The sequence below is a fragment of the Monodon monoceros genome, unplaced genomic scaffold (genome assembly GCF_005190385.1).
Source record: "Monodon monoceros isolate NGI ecotype Baffin Bay Population unplaced genomic scaffold, NGI_Narwhal_1 Super_Scaffold_16, whole genome shotgun sequence".
Lineage (NCBI taxonomy): Eukaryota > Metazoa > Chordata > Mammalia > Artiodactyla > Monodontidae > Monodon > Monodon monoceros.
The window spans coordinates 45,760,390-45,775,782 of record NW_021703772.1 but is presented as its reverse complement, the minus strand read 5'-3'; the positions used below and the strand labels follow the sequence as shown (position 1 = coordinate 45,775,782).

Sequence of the window (15,393 nt, the reverse complement as noted above, 5' to 3'; positions counted from 1 at the left end):
CATGATGCCCAGTAGGCAACTGAAGTTTTTAAGCTTATAAACTATACCCATTTTTATATTTTATTTCATTCTTTTATATTTTATTTGCATGTTCCTTCTGTTTCCAATACTGTAAAATTTATTTTAAATTGATAAAATATCTTCAACATGCTAAGTTCTATGCTTTCCCAAATTTAATGAATCCCAAACCAAAGAAACTCATATTGATTAAAACCCCTCTATCATTAGAGTTGCATTCAAATAAAGTCCAGTTTAAATAAAGATAACTCTTTCTTGCTTCTTACAAATTATTAGTTAAAATGTGTTAAATATTTTCAGTCTAGCCCTCCAGATTTACTCTACATCCTCCTTTGTCTTGCTCTACTCCCTAGAAGAATGACCCATTGGGATTGCATCCGATTGCTCCATTGTCTTCAGATTTTCTATTGCAGCTGGGCAATGGGAACCAGCAGCAGGAGACGGGAATGTGGGAGGAGAGTGATGTTAACACACTGATATCCGCTGTTCTCTTCTTGACCAGTCACCATTTGGCTGTGCCCCTTAGCTGAAGGTCACAACTTCTTCTCCATATAATTATCCTCTGTGGGTCCTAGTAGCCACTCCTTCCCCTTCCTCTTGCCCCTTTAGGTCTAGGTGTGGTAATGGCTTCCCAAAGTATTACCCTGTAAGGGTAATTATATTTCTTAAACCTTGCCCACACCTTTAAAAATAGTCTTTTAATTAAACTATTCTCAAATAACCTAGCTTGAATGATCTATTTGTTCCCTTCCAGGACTCCCAGTAATACATACAATTTCTCATAGAACTTTCTGAAATATTTATATAGTTTAATACTCTTGGTACTCATAGAACCTTAAATGTTTTTATACATAAACTCAAAGGTCAACCTGCTGCTAGTGTGTCATAGTAGCATGTAATCTAAATTGCCAGTAACTATGCATTTCACTTTAATATCTCTCAGCCCCTATTGTATTATCTAGAGTCTATGTTGTTCAGTAATAACTAGAGTGTTCTTTTACGATTTACCTTCCCTCATGAGCTTCTTAGTCTTATCCTTTTCTGAAATTCCTTCAGTCATTGGCTTCACTCTCATGACTTTAAGTTTTCTCAACAGCTGTGATTAAATATTAACTTAAAATAATTAAAAGGGTGGTGGTTCTGCATAAATGTAACTTTAGGAATGCAGATTTAATAGGTCCCTAGAGGTACCCATGCCACTCTAATTTTCTACATACTATTGAAAATTATGAAAATATACCTTGTAGGGTTGTAAAGGTAGCTAGACAAAAGTAATAGCTGTAAGATCTAGATTTTCCATTATTATATTATGCGATGACCACTCTCAGAATTCAGGAGAATTTGAAACCCCAATAATGCAGAATTTAAGATACTCAAAAATACTAAAGAGTCATGAGCAGGACCCAAAACTTATTGAGCTGTAAGACCCCATGACTGGTACCTTCTCCCAATACAATAATCACATCATTCTAGTCTGTCATTTTTATGCCCTTTCGTAATATTTAGTTCTCAGATAACCAATAATAATAAGTTTTATAAAAAAGGAACTCAAGTCCCTTAATTGATCTCCCTACTTAAAGTTTTACACAGCTTCAATATCTTTTCTAAATGGTCACAGAGTGCATTTTCTAAAACAAAAGCACGACATTATAAGACTTTGAGTAGCCCCCATCAGAGATTTACAAGATAAATTCAAGACTGTCACTGAATACTTACTAACACACTAATCTTTTTGAACTTCCTTGTATTTATCTTTCTATTTCAGCTTCTCAGCCTTCAATCATGCAATTCTCTCTGCAAAGAACCCCTTTCTCCATCTTGCCTGCCTTCTGCACACCCAATCATCTTTCAAAACTCAGCTCACATTTTGACAACATGCCTGGTTTCTAAATTGTTAGCACATCCTGCCCCTAATACTAAGGAGTGTATTTCTATTTTAGTGCCTAACCTGCATTTATTTATTACCTGAGTTTCCCTCTATTAGACTGTGAGTTCCTTAAGGGCAAAGAATGTGCTTATTCATTGCCATTTCTCCTGCACCAGCTAAGTGACTGGCATTAGAGGTACTCAATTCTGAATGCTGCATGAATGGTGATGGAACTCCTGGAGCAGATCTGTCCTCCATCATTCCTCCTCCCTAGCAGTACATTTACTGCAGTTCTTTGAACAATGTTTTAAGATTCTAACCAAACTCAGTCAAATGGTGACTTATATGAGGCAGAAGAACCACACTTCCTTACAAAAGAATCCCAATCAATAATTGCAAAAATTGTGAGGAAAAGAAAAATCACTATTAGAAAACTACAGTAATAATTGCTGCAGGCAAGATCCATCAGTGCCTGTTAAAATTATTGGGCAGAAGTTTAAGGAGAAATAGGATACTTAAATAGTTTCAAAGTATCTCCCCCCAAATATTTATTAGTTATAAAGAGAAAAAGAGTAACTTTACAGTGGAGAAACCTGTTGGACACTACCTTAACCAAGTTTACATGACCAGTGTGAACTCATGTCAGTGTCATGTACCTCCGTGATGATACGATGACTACAATTTACCTATGTGGTATCTTCCCAATTACTCATGACCCCAGCATGACTATGAGAAAACAGCAGACAAACTTAATTTGAGGGACATTCTGCAAAATACTCAACCATTACTCTTCAAAATAATCAAGGTCATGAAAGACAAGGAAAGAGCAAGGAACTATCACAGATTAGGGGAGACTGAGGAGACATAAATGCTGTGTGAGATTATGGAACAGAAAAGGCACATTGGTAGAGAAACTGGCAATATCTGAATAAATGTCACTGATGGTTTAAAAGATTAAAATAAATACACAACTGGAACTTGGCATCTTTTGACCATCAGTTTAAACTTCCAGATATAAAATAAGTACTGGGAATGTAATGTACAGTATTATTGACTATAGTTAGTAATACAGTATTGTATATATGAAAGTTGCTACAAGAGTAGATCTTAAAAGTTCTCATCCCAAGGAAAAAATTGTAACTATGTTGGTGACGAATGTTAACAAGACTTACTGTGGTGGTCATTTTAAAATACATACAAGATGCAGACGCAGATGTAGAGAATGGACTTGAGGACACGGAGAGGGTAAAGGGTAAGCTGGGACGAAGTAAGAGAGTAGCATTGGCATATATATACTACCAAATGTAAAATAGATAGCTAGTGGGAAGCAGCTGCATAGCACAGGGAGATCAGCTTGATGCTTTGTGACGACCTAGAGGGGTGGGATAGGGAGGGTGGGAGGAAGGCACAAATGGGAAGAGATATGGGGATATATGTATATGTATAACTGATTCACTTTGTTATGCAGCAGAACCTAACACACCACTGTAAAGCAATTATACTCCAATAAAGATGTAAAAAAAAAATTAAAGGGCAAAAAATAAACAAAAATAAAAATACATACATATAGTATAACTGAATCATTTTGCTGTATACCTGAAACTAATGCAACGCTGTTAATCAACTATACTGTTATATAAAATAAAAAGTTAAAAAAATAAAATAAAATAAGATAAAAAGCTCAAGTAGATTGCTCAGGAAAAAAAATACATACATATAACAAATCATTATGTTGTACACCTGGAACTAATTGACATATAACATTATATCTCAATAAATTTTTTAACTATATAAATAAATTTCTTGTTTTTAATTGAGGTATAGTTGATATACAATATTATATAAGTTTCAGGTGTACTACACAGAGATTTACAATTTTTAAAGGTTATATTCCATTTATAGTTATAAAATATTGGCTATATTCCCTGAGTTGTACAATATATCCTTGTAGCTTATTTATATTATACAGAATAGTTTGTACCTATTACTCCCCAAATTTCTTTTTTTTAATAAATTTAATTAATTAATTAATTAATTAATTTGCTTTTGGCTGAGTTGGGTCTTCATTGCTGCGCACGGGCTTTCTCTAGTTGCTGCGAGAAGGAGCTACTCTTCGCTGCAGTGTGCAGGCTTCTCATTGCAGTGGATTCTCTTGTTGCGGAACATGGGCTCTAGGTACAAGGGCTTCAGTAGTTGCGGTACTTGGGCTCAGTAGTTGTAGCTCGTGGGCTCTAGACCGCAAGCTCAATAGTTGTGGTGCACAGGCTTAGTTGCTCCCTGGCATGTGGGATCTTCCCGAACCAGGGCTGGAACCTATGTCCACTGCATTGGCAGGAGGATCCTTAACCACTGCACCTCCAGGGAAGTTTGATTTTTTAGCCAAAGCTATTATTTTCCTTTTATTTTGGCCCACATTGATTAAGTTTCAAGACAAACTCCCATAAACATATCAAAAGTTTGAATAGCTTTACATGTTTCCTTGTACAACTATCAAATGTTTTATATTTACTTGCAAGACTATGCTAAATGCTTTACATTTACTAACCCTAGTAATTTTGACAGCACCTCTGTTTCAGAAGTGAGGAAACTAATTTAAAGGAGGGGAAGTTACTTGCCCAAGACTCTATAGCCAATAAGTGGCACAGCACATATTTGAACCCATGACTGTTACTCCAAAGCTCATGCATTAAAACTCTATGCTATCCTCTTCCCTTCAAAAATCAACAGCCCAAAAGTTTACATTTATAAGAAATATCTGAAACTTAATTCAGTAAATAGAATTTAAGCTGTGAAAGCTTCTTTCAAATCTTAAACACTGTCTTATGAGATGAATTCATGTAATCATTCACTTATACTTCATTAATTCTCCCCTAAGCCCACGGTGCAGTACACAAAATTTTCAAAAAAACCAATTTAATTTCCTTAAGTATTTTATTATATTCTTCACTTGTACAATGTATATATTTTCAAACAGAACATTATATTTATAGATAGTGGTGTTCATCTTAAAGTTTTTAGCAATTTATTTTTATGTGGAAAATGGATGATCCTTACCTACACTATCATTATATGTGAAAGATTTGTGTGATTTTGAAATTGCTTCTAGAGGCCTTCATTTTTTTTGAAATTGAACAATGGGCTTGCACAATTATACCCGTTGAAAAAAAGCCAATTTCCATTGAACTGACAGCACTTTATCTATGGGTATTCTCAGGTTGCTGGGTGGGAGAGACTGTTGACACGGAACCAACATGACAAGTCTGTGTTCTAGCAATTCATGCCACAGATTGCCTTTTCCAGAAGAGCCACTGTTAGAATTATTTTACCCCTGTAATGAAAAAGAGACTCAGTGTTTTGTTGTTAGATTGTGATAGGAGCCAACGCCCCCTTCACATTTTAAAGCGAAATGATGACATTTTCCCAAATCACATCATGCCAAGCTCAAGCATATAGGTGCCTTGCTTTGTTTTGCTTTACTGTCAAGCCCTATCATCCGGTCTGGGTAAATTCTGATATAGAATTTTGAAGGGCATTTCAGAAATTAGCATTCTAGTGAAAGACCACAAAACAAATTTTCAAATAAGAAGTTTTCGTGTGCCCAAAATCATTTTTTTAGACAATCTAGAATGTATTATTTGTTTCTAGCCTTACTGAAAAAGAAACCTAATTCTATTTTCAATAATTTGTTTGTTCTATTTCTTGTATTTTAAGTATGTGAGTCTTCAAATGGACAAAATATCTTCTGAACTCAGCAGTTTTTCGTGCAAATAAAACTGCTTTGAGCAAACTTTCCAGGCCTGCAAATGCTAGGGCAGGAGAGCACATCTCAGGAGACCACTCCTGGTCATGAGGCCAGTTTTTTTCTTTTGATCATGACTCGTTTCCACATAAGACACTCACTACAGGTTCAGGTGCACGTGAGCTAGAACTAGAAGTTGAAACCTGACCTGGATTAAGATCTGTGTTTTCCTTCATTTCTACTGTAAAGTAGGGCTGTGGCATTCCAAGTGTTTGTGTTCTGTAGTTCCTGTAGAATAATGGCCTTTTCATTCTTGGCAGTAAACAAGGAACCCAACAAGTGGCAATGTAATGGGCTGGAAGGTAAAGATACGATATGAATGGGTGCAGAAGTCAACTCTTTTCAAGTTGGAAATGCATCTTCTGTTTCAGGATCAGAAGAAAAAATTGAATAATGAAGTGATTCAAGTATATGGATATATAAGTTTAACATTGTAATGAAAGAGTTTTGGGGTCAAAGGTAGGAAAGAAGAATATGTGATAAAGACACTTAACAGAATTATTCCAAAGTTCATTTGGAAAAATAAACTTGAGAGAATAGTGATGAAAGTTTTGAAGGTGAAATACTTAAGGGGAAACTTAAGCAACAGATATTTTAAACAATTATAGGCTGAGGTAATTAATATTGTTTTATTGCAGGAATAACTGAAAGATAAATGGGAAAGGGCTGCTGCTAGCCCACATGGTATCTTTGTGCAAATTAGAGAAACCCTGACCGCCCTTCCAAGGAAGTTCTGCAGGTACTTGGCTAGAAGCTGAGGACGGCTTTGTAGTTAGAAAAGACACCCCTTTCTCAGACTCATGGATAAGCTTCACTGGCACGGCTGGAAGGGGCGCCTGGTTGGATTTCAGTCTGCATTATGCCTTTTTTGGGGGGAGTCCTACTGCATTGTGTATACTGTTTTATCACACCTGGAAGTTCATAAACAGACCCTATAACTAAATTAATATATGATAAGGATTACTTCCAAGATAACTGGGGAAAGAATGGATCATTCAGTAAATGGTGTTGGACACTTAGGTAATTATCCTGAAAAAAGAAAAAAAGGACAAAAGCCTTACCTTAGATTTCATCAAACTAAATTGGAAAGAAAAAGCAAAAAGTAAAACTACAAAATGCTAGAAGAAAATATAGGTGATTAGTTAGAGTAAGCATTTTATAAGCATTACCAAAGAACCCAGAAATCATAAAAGACTACATAGAAAGAAATTATATGCAGTCCAAAGAAGAAAAAACCCCCCACAATAATCTAATTATTTAAAATTAAGTTTAAAGAAACAAATACTTTAGTTTTTTTCTAGAGATTAGTACATTTGTTAAAGAACACTTAAAGATGAGTAAGGAAAATAAAAATATACAAATCCATAGGGAAAAAAGAAAAATAGGAAAAATATATACATAAATAGCCAATTCATAAAAGAAAATATAAATGCCTCCTAACTGTATGAAAATATTTCAGCTTATTAACAGTGAACGTAATAAAAATTAAAACAATGATTGAGCTGAATTTTCACTTAGATTATTTGAAAACTTAGAGTGTCCAGATAAAAAAGTAACAACCAAAATGGCATAGTTTACACAATAGCACTTACATACATTAAAAATACATATAGGGCTTCCCTGGTGGCGCAGTGGTTGAGAGTCCGCCTGCCGATGCAGGGGACACGGGTTCGTGCCCCGGTCCGGGAAGATCCCACATGCCGCGGAGCGGCTGGGCCCGTGAGCCATGGCTGCTGAGCCTGCGCATCCAGAGCCTGTGCTCCGCAACGGGAGAGGCCACAACAGTGAGAGGCCCGCGTACCACAAAAAGAAAAAAAAATAAGAATAAATATTTAGAATTATTTTTAATTCAAGAATACATATAAAAACGAAAAAAGATACACATTAAATACATTAGAATGAGTATTTGTGTTGGATAAGTGAATGGGAGAAAGTGGGAATAAAAGTGCTTCATTAAATAACATTGAGAGGGGGACTTCCCTGGTGGTGCAGTGGTTAAGAATCCACCTGCCAATGCAGGGGACATGGGTTCGAGACCTAGTCTGGGAAGATCCCACATGCCACGGAGCAACTAATCCCGTGCGCCACAACTACTGAAGCCCGCACACCTAGAGCCCGTGCTCCACAACAAGAGAAGCCACCGCAATGAGAAGCCCGTGCACCACAACGAAGAGTAGCCTCCTCTTGCTGCAACTAGAGAAAGCCCACGCGCAGCAATGAAGATCCAACACAGCCAAAAATAAATAAATAAATAAATAAATAATAATAGTAATAACATTGAGAGGGACCTGTGGGAACTTACAGGATGATGATGTGCCAAACATGGAGAAGCATGCTTCACACAGCCAATCCACACCTAACTTTCCTTACTAACTACATGGATAACGTAAGTAATAAATAAAATACAAGCAATGCCTGTTGAAGACATGACACTACCCTATATATTGTTCATGGGAGTACGCATTTTTATAAAGTTTCCAGAATTAGTTTGGCAATATTAGGAGGGGCAAGTGAGGTAAACTTTTGCATTAGTACCTGAATTGGGGGATTGCAGTGGCCCAGAAAGCGGCCAGGAAGCCCGAATGTGGTGAAAATGGTGTCTCAGTGGACGATCAGCCTCCTGTAATGACTTGGAGCCTAAGCCAGATGTGGAGGAAATGGACTCAGAAGGCAGCCTGGACAGTGTGCTGGAGCCATAGGCAGGTGAGGAGGCACAAGAAAGCTGTCGTCTTGAGTTGTTGACCCCTGAGCAGAATGATGAAGATGTTCCTAAAGAGGAGTGGCTTGGCCATACGGGGGAAGGGGCTGTGACAGACATGAGAGATTGGTTTTAGACAAGGACACTGATTAAATAAGAAAACATAATAAGAATAATGGGAGTGGAAGCCATATTTTCATTGGAGGAGAATGGAGTTACAAAAATGGAAAGTGGAATTGGACTGGAATTGAAGGCAAGTGTATGATGGCTTTTAAAATGAAAGAAAGAGAAAGAGACAGACAGAGAGAGAGAGGGAAGGAAGGAAGGAAGGAAGGAAGGAAGGAAGGAAGGAAGGAAGGAAGGAAGGAAGAAAAAAAGAAATATGTGCATGTATTCCTTTGCTTTGGCCATTGAGAGGACCTAAATAAAGCAAAAACCTAATAGCAATGACCTTGCACCTGGAACTCATCTTCTAAATACCAGCCTTCGGTAACAGGGATTGGCTTCTTTGGAGATATGGCTGATTCCAGGGCTGGGGTTGGGAAAATACAAGATGAGACTTGAATACCTTTTTGTGCTCAAAAGTAATAAAGTGCTCCTAAATGATGGAGACTTTGCAAAGAACACAGAAGTCAGCTTGAAATCTGAAGCAAATGGGAGATAATTTGAATGTCAAAATAAATCACGATAGAAACAGATAAGAGTTTGAGTAAAGTAGCAAACCATATGTCTACACTAACATAAATAAATAAATGAAAAATTAGAAGTTTGATGAGAAATGAAATACTTATATAGTTTAAAAGTACCTCCCCAGAAAATACCTACCAATTACAATGGAAAAGGGATTAACATTACAGAGAAGCCTGACAATACCATCATCTTAATCAAGTGAAGATCATCAGTAATGGGACAATTCAAAACTGGATGCAGCTTGATAGAATTTTAAAAAATATAGTATTGTACTTCCATGGTTTACCAGCCAAAGATTCATAATCTGAATCTAACATGGTAAATTAAAGGACATTTTGCAGTATAACTATAGAGCAATTCTCAAAAGTATTAATGCCATGATAATCAAAGAGACATAGTAACTAAATACTTGTATCATGTGATCTCAAACTGAACCCTATTTATATAAAGGAAATAATAGGGATAATTGAAAAAACTTGAATGGGACCTGAGAGGTAGGTGTAGAAATGTATCAGTGTTAACGTCCTGATTTTTGATGGTTTACCTTCTTTATGGAGAGGTCTGTGTTTATAGGAAGTACACAAAATTGGGCAGGATGGGGTATAGTGTTGGTAGGTTATACTCAAATGGTTCAGAAAAAAATAATTATTTGTACTCTACCTGCAACTTTTCTGTAACTTCAGATTTTTTTCAAAATAATAATGAAAGAAGTCTGTGCTCTAACCTTGAGAATCTACTGCTAGATATTTGTTCTAATGAAATAATTGGCAAGGGACAGGCAAAATATGTACAGATGGTGTACAAAAGTATGTGCACAGATGTCCTTAATTTCTTTGTTTATAATAGCATACAAATTGTCAATAAACACTGGTAAGGGAAAAGCCCACAATATACTTGTATATTGTTAGGAAGTAGAAAGTATGTACAGTATACTTCCTTGTGAAAAAAACAAAAGAAAAATGTAAGTGGCTGTATGTACTGGATAATGGCTTTTTCTCTACTCTTGATTTCCATGCTAAAATATCTTTTCTGGGTCTTTACTCTTTTGCCCTTGGAGAAGTGTTGTGACATATGTGATACATACATTTAGGAATAAACCTGGGAAGAATTATTGGGAATGCAGGGTTCAACTACACCCTTTCTCTCTTCCTCCCTCCCTCCCTCTCTATCCCTCCAAGGAATGGATCTCAGAAAACAGAATTCAACTCCTTTTTCAGACACTGGCTCCTCCCAGATAGGGAGCCTGGAAACTACAGTGACTGAGAATGTTATTTTGGTTGTTCATTTTTAGATTTACCAATTCAAACCAGGTCTCTGTCAATACTACAGGTAATACTTTAGCTTTCATTTTAAACTTTTGTTTTATTTCTCAATTTATTCTCAACCTAAGCATAGAGAAGAAATGTTATTTATTGGAGATTCTCTCAGAGACTTCAACAATACTTGGAGGGTATGGAGCGAATATTAGCAATGGGTACTCTTGATGGTGGGAACACAGGTGATATTTATTTCTTTTTTGTATTGTCCCTATTCTTTTTTTTTTTTGCAATGAGTATGTTTCATGTTCTTAATCAGGGGGACCAAAATAGACTGAAAGATAAAATGATGGAAGATAGAAAGTAAAATGTAACACGTTTTAACTCTGGAACCCAGGTCCCCTTAGGAATTCAATGGACATGACTGAGATTTTGAATTCCATTTTGGTTTTTATTTCCTTTTTAAAAAGTTGTTAAATACTTTAACTGATGGGTTTGCAGTAATATAGAGCTAAACAACCAATATGATAGCATGTTTTTATATATTTTTGTAATAATCAGCAATAAAATGTTATTCTCAACATAAATAATAGGTAGTTGTCCGTCTTAGTCAAGGTTCTTTTAGTTCAAGTAAGAGAAACTTGAAACTGGCCTGAGCCAGAAAATTAATTTAAAAATATTAGGAGGCTGCTGAGTCTCTATCAGAGTCCATATGTTCCTATGATGAATGTGAAGACTTTTCAAATGGAAATCTGTGTATTTGCTATCAGTAGCAAATTAGACATAGTCTAATGGTAATGCCCTGCCAGAGCCTCTGCAGCCTTTCTCCTTGGCATCTCCCTTCTTCAGTTCCTGGGTCATGCTTATAGATCTGATTTTAAATCTTGTTCTATTTGATTTTAGTGTTTTTAAAAACTCCATTCTGACATCTTTGAGGTTTTTATACCTCTAAGCCATTTCATAAATAGCAGTTCATATCAAAAGTCAGGTTATAAAAATTATAGAGCAATAGCAAGTTTAGAGATTTTAAATGTTGGGAAGAAATATAAAAATTAGTAAGCTTTAGCCCTCTGTGTAATGATTAGAAAAAGACAGTTATGGGGATTCATGCATCCCCATTCATCCATCCATGATGGATATACTTTACAGTTATAATTTTTTCTCTTTTTGGCAACTTCCAAGTCTCATGGAAAGGGAGCATAGAACTCTAAAGAGAAGTCTATGAAATGCCTTCAAGAAATTATTTTAGTGGCTAATTCAGGGGGAGGCTGGTGTAGTAGAGAACCCCTACTCATAAGGAAAGTATAGGGTCTTATCTCTGAGAACCTGGGAATTGTATAAAAGTCCAAGTAACTTTCAACATTGAGTAAGGTGAGAAAAGGTTTAGAAAAACTTCTCCTTAAGGATATCAGAGGCAAATGAATAAGAAATAAGTACATGTTTTGAGATTTTCCATTAATGTAAACAATGGAGCTTGTAATGTTTGATTTCTGTAGCCTCATTTATTCTTATGACCTGCTTATTCAAGTGGAGCTGCAGCGTATTGAAGACTAAACTAGTGTTTCTTGAAGTGAGGTCCACAGATCCTAGTGATTTGTTGGTGTATCCTTGGGAGCCTAGAGTTCTCTACTCAAAGTTTTAAATATTGTGTTAAAAGAACACACCCATATATTTATAATTATATAATGTAAGCATGGGTTTGGTCATCTGGTCAACCTCCTTATTCCTAAGTACTATGGGCTATCATTTGATTTATTTTTATAATCATTTGAATATTAAGTGATCACCTAAATGGCATCATTTATTTTTTAGTGGTTGTTTGAAAATTAATCGTTTAAAGGTTATTTACAGAAGAAGCAACTAGCATTGTCCTATGATTAATATTTTCAATGTAAGTATTTTACTGTGTGCTTGCCTGTTATGATAAAGTGGAAACATAGTTAAAAGAGGATTCTGTCCACGTATGAAGAGGCCTGATTTCTGGTCCTAGCTTTAGCACTTCCTAACAATGAGATTTGGGGAAAGTCAATTAAGATTCTTGGACTTCAGTTGCCTTGTATTTAAAGTAAGGGAGTTTGGCTAGAGCTGGGTAATCCCTAAACTTAGTTTTCATTTCAAAAATTGCGATGTTGTATCTTTTTTAATGGAAAAAGCATTAGGGAGAAGAAAACTGATTCAGTTAATAAGGTCTTTTGGGGAAATTTCTAGTACCATCCTCTAGGTACAGTGAAAAATAGTGGGATGTAAGAACCAAATATTTATTGAGTACCTTCTCTGTGCTTGACACTACTCTAGTCTAATTCCTGTAAATGTGACTGTGACTCTGTGAGTTCTATTATACAATTCCTTTTGGCAGCTGTAATTGTGTCCAGCGTCCTAGGGCACAGAATGAGTAAGTACGGAGCCTGGAAAGGAATATGAATAGTCTGATTCTAAGCCCTGGATTCCACCATAACATATTATATTTGTTAGCCTTGCAAAAATGCTTTTTTTCCTTTCTCCATCTATTTTCAGGTTCAAATGAAAAATTTAGTGAACTAAATTCTGAGCAGCATCTCAAAAGATTTGAGTAAATGTCCTCTCATCCTCAAAGAATCGCTTAAACGAGGATATCCCTCCTTCTTCCCACACAGAAGTTTACTGTGTCAGTAAGGATGGTTTGTTATGTTTTCCCTCGAACCCCACGTAGATGTCCTGAATTCTGAGGTTAATATCTGAATGGAGCAAATGAGCATGACCTGGTGGTGGAGGCAGTTTTCTGTTTTCTTTCCTTTCTTTTTTTTTTTCTTGTAAGGCATAATAAAGTGCAGAGATTCAGTAAGTTTTAAAAAACTGAGGAAAAAATAAAAAAAAGTATAGAGGTGCGGCCAGAGACACAGCAAAAACTGTGTCAATGCTTTCTTGATAAAGGCTGTAAAGAAGGTATGTGCTACTCGTGTGTGCTTCCTTGGACACTTTTTTTTTTTTTTCTTCTTAAGCAGCAGAAGTGTTTTGAAATTGTGTGCGGAAACACAGAGAGACAAGGGAAGGCGAATAGTCCCGATCCGGTGCTTCAGGGAGGAGGTTCAAAAGGAAACGCAGCGGGGGACGAGGAGTGGGGGTGGGGAGAACTGTGTTTTGGCTCCCGTGCCGGCTAAGAACCGGGTAAGGTAAGGCCTCGTCTTCTCCGGTCGAGTTTCTCTCACATTCCACTCTCCCCCTGGGTCCTGCGTGCCGACGCCATATAGCCCAGAGGGCCCATAGGAGACGAGCATCAGAGACCGAAGAAAGTCAGCGAGCTGGAACCCAGGCGTCCCGTTTGGAAGTGTCCAAGGAGATCGCCCCAAGTGCGCCAGCCGAGTCTGGGAGAGTTTCCTTCTGGCCGAGAGGGGGAGCCCCGCGTTCCCAGCCGGGAGCGACCCGGAGTCCCGAGCCTCGAGCCCCAGCCGCCAGCTAGCGCCAGTTTTGGCTTCAGCCGATTAGGAAGAGGAGGGAGGGGGCCGAGAGCGCGTAGAGGGAGGGGACCGGAGCCGGAGGGTCCCGAGTCCAGCTCGCTGTTGACGTAGAGAAACTTTCCCTCTCGGCCACGGAAACGGCGCCCGGGCTGCGCTGGAGCGGAGATCGCCAGGCTCCGAGGACGCGGCGGCTCTCCATGTCCCTGCCCGGAGCCTGACCCGACTGCATCAGTCAGTAAGGTAAGGAGAGACCGCGGTTTATCTGGGGGCTTCCCTGGCTGCAAGCCCAGCGTCCCGCCAGGTAGCGTGCAGTCTCTTTTAAACTGACATCCTGAGAGGCGGCGGGCGGTGGTCAGCCCCGGCCGGGTGCCGGGGAAGGAGGGCGCGGGGCTGTTCGCCGCCACTACCGCTGCTGGGCAGGTTGCAAAAATTAAGACACTGAAAGGCTCAGGAAGTCGTTCAGCAAGAAAGGAGGCTGAGACCTGTTGACTACTGCCGTGGCAGTGCTGCAGGGATGACGGAGAGCCCCCCGAGGTCGGGGACGCATTGGTCTCCGGACTCCTGGAGCCCTTTGTGGTAACTTTGGTCCGGGGAGCCGGGGCCGGTGGTTAGGAGCTGGAGGGGGCGGTGGGGCGCGGGTGGATCAGGACGGCTGAGGGTGTGCGGACCAGACGGGACTGAGCAGGCAAGTCATCTCCGGGTCACAGCGAGGCTACCCAGGAGCAAAACTTCTTCCAGCGTAACCTCCCTTTTGTTGGCTCCGGGAGGGAGTGTGGGCATGGGGGGCGGGGAGGCGCGAAGCTCCGAGGCCGGGCCGTGGATTCTTTAAAACCCAGGGCTGGGAGGGCCCAAACTCAGGGGCGGCGCCCACATGGTTACCCTGTGGCTGGGTGGGTCGAGTAGTTCCTTCTGGCGGGCGCTACCTTAGAGAGGCGCACGGCTCTGCGGGGTGCTGAGACCCTGGGCTCTCGGTCTCGCTGCCGAGCTCGCTCGCCCGGGTCCACCAGCCCGGGGGGCTGATTCACTGCACGGATCAGAACCCAGCGCGATTGGTTCTTCCCTGTGGCTCCCGGGGCCGCCGCTCAGAGTTCCCTGTGTGCGGGAGGGAACTCGGGGCAGGCTGGTTTTCTTGGAATGTGTTTACGATGTTGAATGGAACTTGAACAGGAAGCTGGGCGCTGCAGCTGGAACTAGCTTGCCAGGGTAGAGTAAGGAAGACGTAGCTGGTGTTGGGCTTGGCGTGCGCACTTAGTACCTTGGGCAAACCCCGAATAAGCGCGGGTGTCGGTCAAGGTATCCCTTCCTGGGTTCTAGCAGTTTCCCCGGCTGAGCTCGCCTTATTTCCACTGGCAATCAGACATTTACATGCACTATTTCAGTCTGCAAGTTTGACAAAGTATAATGCAATTAGGAAGAATTTAATAAGTTTATTTTGGGACCTGCTTTTAAAAAAAAAATATATATATATATATCTTGCATCAGCACTTGAGAATAAAAGTTTTTGGAGTGTTCCAGTCGTGACTCCCCTTGTTAATTTCTAGGACTACAAGGAGACCCGGACACTGATGATTTTGTGTCTTTGATGCCAAGTGGGTGATAAGGTGGTAAAGGAGGGCAGTAATGAGACAGAG

At 39.2% G+C, this 15,393-nt stretch overlaps 1 protein-coding gene across 1 annotated transcript in view; it reads left to right on the top strand.

Moving 5' to 3' along the window:
* Positions 1-13,612: 13,612 nt before the first annotated feature.
* The window catches only part of GULP1 (GULP PTB domain containing engulfment adaptor 1), a 237,084-nt gene continuing 235,303 nt past the window's right edge, over positions 13,613-15,393 (top strand). The window contains exon 1 of the mRNA XM_029226073.1: positions 13,613-14,002. The gene's annotated coding sequence lies outside the window, so the exon portion shown is untranslated. The remainder of the gene's footprint in view (positions 14,003-15,393) is intronic.